This window comes from Octopus sinensis, linkage group LG17, assembly GCF_006345805.1.
Source record: "Octopus sinensis linkage group LG17, ASM634580v1, whole genome shotgun sequence".
NCBI classification, from domain to species: domain Eukaryota; kingdom Metazoa; phylum Mollusca; class Cephalopoda; order Octopoda; family Octopodidae; genus Octopus; species Octopus sinensis.
The window spans coordinates 39,446,678-39,451,677 of record NC_043013.1 but is presented as its reverse complement, the minus strand read 5'-3'; the positions used below and the strand labels follow the sequence as shown (position 1 = coordinate 39,451,677).

Sequence of the window (5,000 nt, the reverse complement as noted above, 5' to 3'; positions counted from 1 at the left end):
GAAGTTGTGCCTAATGGCCGCAGGGAGACGAACAAATACGTGCTGCTTCCGCGACTGCTGGAACGAAAAGGGCGCTCAGCAGTGGCTAGCGGTCACGTGAGAACAAAAGACAGGAGAAAGGGACAGATGAAAAGAGAGAGAAGGTGGACGAGAGAGGAGAAGAAAGAGACAGATCGAGGGGACTGGAGGTGAGAGAGATAGAGAAACGTAGAAGGGGGGGGGCAGACGGATGGAGAGGGAAAGAAAGAAGGGGAATAGGGAGGAGAGAGAGAGAGAGAAAGAGACAGATCAAGAGTCGTATCAATGCTAGAGAAAAAATATACTTATCGTATAAGGACAATTGTGGATACGTAGCCGCCGATTATATATGTAAACAGTAAAAATAATTACAGACATGGACAAGAACATGAAACACCAAAGAGACGACACAAGAACCACAGGACGGGACATTCGAAGCCCTCAGTCATCAGTCAAGAACCAGATCATCTTAGCAATTTCGGCTGATTAATCTTGAGATTGCTGCGATCTGGGCAGCCCGCCAAGGGAAATCTAAGCCAAGCGCATTAGATCCCCTGGAAGAAAGCTTCGAATGTATACAACACGAGGACGGAAAACGAACGAAGTACACGAACAAAAATACAGAATACGTGACACCAATAAGAATACAAAAACGTAAAAACAATGACGGTAAAGATAAAAAACAAAACAAAACCAGGACGTAGGACAAGGGTCTTTCGACAGGACGAGTTGAGTTTAGGGCTGGCTTATATATATATATATGTGGCTGTGTGGTAAGTAGCTTGCTAACCAATCACATGGTTCCGGGTTCAGTCCCACAGCGTGGCATCTTGGGCAAGCGTCTTCTGCTATAGCCCCGGGCCGACCAATGCCTTGTGAGTGGATTTGGTAGACGGAAACTGAAAGAAGCTTGTCGTATATATGTATATATATGTATGTGTATGTGTGTGTTTGTGTGTCTGTGTTTGTCCCCCTAGCATTGCTTGACAACCGATGCTGGTGTGTTTACGTCTCCGTCACTAGCGGTTCGGCAAAAAAGACCGATAGAATAAGTACTGGGATTACAAAGAATAAGTCCCGGGGTCGATTTGCTCGACTAAAGGCGGTGCCCCAGCATGGCCGCAGTCAAATGACTGAAACAAGTAAAAGAGTAAAAGAGAGAGAATATATATAATTCTTGTTCGAGAATGTTGTTTTCAGTGACTTCGAAGTTGGGTTTGGTTGCATTAAAGCTAATTTTACTTCATATACTTTCGATTGAGTAAAAATCATCTACAGGTGTTGTGTGCTTGAGTGTGGGTGGACATTAGGATTTTATAGAAACGTGTTTGAGAAAAACATTTATTGATTAAATTTGAGGTTATATTAAGACTTAGAATTTGTTCATGCATATCAAACTTTGTAAACAAGTCTGTACGAGTTTCTCTTTTGTTAGCTAGGCACAATCGGGATCAATATCCTTTTGCTTCGAGAATATCTGTGCAATACATTAGCCTTCAGTAAATGGGTGTGTGGGCTGGTTTTTCACAAAAAGAATATAGTTAGATAGTAAGTTTAGTCTGGTTTTGTCTTCACTTGTTAATATTTAGGGCATTTCCTGTTGTCATATTTAAGTTTGGGATTATAAGTCAAGCATATCCTGGCTTTGTTGGTACAAAGAATTGTTTTTCTTGTTCAAAAAAGCGTTTGAGTAGAGGTTTCATGTTTATATTTCCCTCGTGGTGTTCATTGTTCTATAAGCAATTTGCTATGTATATAGCAATTTTAAACTTCCTGCTTTGTGGAGGTAGAGTGTATTTGGTGTTTCATAAATTTTCTTCAAATTTTGTTCTAGTTATATAATAAATAGGGGTTGTTATAGAAGGTTGTTATTTATGTATAAAGATGGGAACAAAAATATGATTTAGAAAAACATCGCAACAAACTTTTTCCAACTACCACTTCTCCGAACATCCTTAAGGAGGTGTCTTCACCCCGAAATATAAAAATACATGGCAAAAGCATAACTTTGTTCTGTTTTTTTCCATTTTGTATTTTATTCTGTATCTACTGGCATTGTGCCGGGTTTACACAACTACATTCTTTATATGTATATATATATATATATATATATATATATATAGAGAGAGAGAGAGAGAGAGAGAGCTACAGGCAAATAACGTCTTGAACTATAATAGAACCCCCAATGAAACCGAGTTTATTGAGCGAGGTACTTTAAGAAAAGTCACCAGACTGGATACATCTGTCCCAAAGGATGAACAGTATCTCACCCGAGAGGAATTGATGAAAGATGGGTCAAAACGATCGTTGTGAATAATAGTAACGAATCACGTGAATTCCATTACATATATACATCCATACACATACATACTTACACACACACGCACACACACACACAGACACACACGCACACACACACACACACACACACAGACACACACACACACTCTCTCTCTCTCTCTCTCTCTCACATATACACATACATGAAGTAAAAACAGCTCTGGTATAATAAATATTGTTAACTACATATACTAATGTATATGCTTTGTGTATTTTCCGCTGGCTGCAATAGCATAGCGTACTATACATCTCTCATGTCGCCGGTGTTAAAACACCTTAGGGCCATGGACAGGCGAGATAACCCACCCTCAATCCCATTTGGGAGTGATGGACATCGATGTTTCGCCATTTTTGTGGTTTATCAACACCACCTACCCGCTTGGGTTGAACGCGAGTTAACAAGCCAGTCGAGCGATTTATATGTTCATGGTTTGTAAAATCATGAGCTGGTATGCCCGGAAATTGCATACGTAAGAGAAAATTTACATATGAAGGAAAAGCAGCTGTAGTATAATAAATATTATATGCATATACATTAGTATATGTATTTATCAATATATATACATGCCGTCTGCCAGCCTAGTCTGGCACCTGTGTCGGTGGCACATAAAAAACAGCATCCGAGCGTGGCCGTCTGCCAGCCTCGTCTGGCACCTGTGTTGGTGGCACATAAAATCATCCACTACACTCTCGGAGTGGTTGGCGTTAGGAAGGGCATCCAGCTGTAGAAACACTGCCAGATATGACTGGCCTGGTGCAGCCTTCGGGCTTGCCAGACCCCAGTTGAACCGTCCAACCCATGCTAGCATGGAAAGCGGACGTTAAACGATGATGATGATGATGATGATGATAGATATAAAACACGCGTAAGCATTGTGAGACTGATAACCTGGTGTAGAACTCAATATAAGTATGTTTCAGGACAAAGCATTAATCGAGTACAGAGTGGTAATAAGAAAATGAAATGACAAAGAAATAAACGATTATCTTATGAACTTCATTAGTTTACGCATCTCTAGTGGCATTATATATTGCACACACACACACACACACACACACACACACACACTCACTCATGTATATGTATGTATGTGTATATGTGTGTGTGTATGTGTGCCTGACCGGCATCCGTGTCGGTGACACGTAAAAAGTACCAACCGATCGTGGCTGTTTGCCAGCCTCCTCTGGCCCCTGTGCCGGTGGCATGTAAAAAGCACCCACAACACTCACGGAGTGGTTGGCGTTAGGAAGGGCATCAAGCTGTAGAAACACTGCCAGATCAGACTGGAGCTTTGCGCAGCCTCCTGGTTCCCCAGACCCCGGTCGAACCGTCCAGCCCATGCTGGCATGGAAAACGGACGCTAAACGATGATGATGATGATATGTCAGTACATTCTATCGTACCTGCGTGCCTCACCATGACTACAGCCACCAGTCATCCAACCTAGACCTTCCACTAATATCCTCGTGTCCGGCAATGTGTTTGACTAGAGCATGCACCAACGCACCCACGTTCATAAACGCACGCCCCAACAAGCCGGTCCCTTATCAAATAGACTGTCTTCCACCCCACCCTCTATATACACTCTCTCTCTACACACACTGGTAAGATCAGCCGTGATAGATATGTAACACTGTACATTTCAGATAATATCTATCTATCTATCTATCTATCTATCTATCTATCTATCTATCTATCTATCTATCTATCTATCTATCTATCTATCTATCTATTTATCTATCTATCTATCTATCTATCTATCTATCTATATATATATATATATATATATATATATATATATATATAGTAAGAATCCATTACTAATCATCCCCAATCACAGCTATACTCCATAATATGCCAACTTCAAGTCATACAACACCTCACTACTTTCACCCATTCATATTCTCCCTTCTCTGTTTTTTCTTCTTCTTCCTCTTTTTCTTCATCATCATCATTATCATCATCATCGTCGTCATCATCATCACCACCATCATCATCATCATCATCTTCTCCTTCTCCTTCTTCTTCTTCTTCTTCTTCTTCTTCTTCATCATCATCATCATCATCATCATCGTCATCTTCTTCTTCTTCTTCTTCTTCTTCATCATCATCATCATCATCATCGTCATCTTCTTCTTCTTCTCCTTCTACTTCTCCACCTTCTACCCCTTAACTTTGTCACTAATGTTTTTTAGTATAACACCTACGCTAATTCCATAAACAAGCCTTTCAATAGAAATATTCTCCTGAATTGAACTGCGACTGCTAGCCGCCACTGACCATTCAAAATACGACCATCAGGGCACTCCCAGATTTTCCCACCCCCTTTCCTCATCAGCCTTCTTCCTCTTCTACCCTACCAAGAACTCACAACGACCTCCAACACACAAGTGCAAACAAGGGAGTCAGAGAAAGGCAGAATGCCACTTATATCTGAACACTACTATAGAAATATTCCTTTAAAAAAACTTTTCTTCTAATTTTTCTAAATTTAATTATTTAATCGTTACAGTTGAAAAGGTCTCAAAATGACCGAAACCGGTACTGAAATGTTCACTATAAAATTATTTTAGCATTTTCTATTTTTGACTTGTTTTTTCATATATATATATATATAACGGGAAGCTTTATGAAAATAGAC

At 40.2% G+C, this 5,000-nt stretch overlaps 1 protein-coding gene across 1 annotated transcript in view; it reads left to right on the top strand.

The window, feature by feature from the left end:
- LOC115220886 (neutral and basic amino acid transport protein rBAT) overlaps positions 1-5,000 on the top strand; it is a 30,910-nt gene that overhangs the window by 18,093 nt on the left and 7,817 nt on the right. The gene's annotated exons all lie outside the window — the stretch shown is intronic.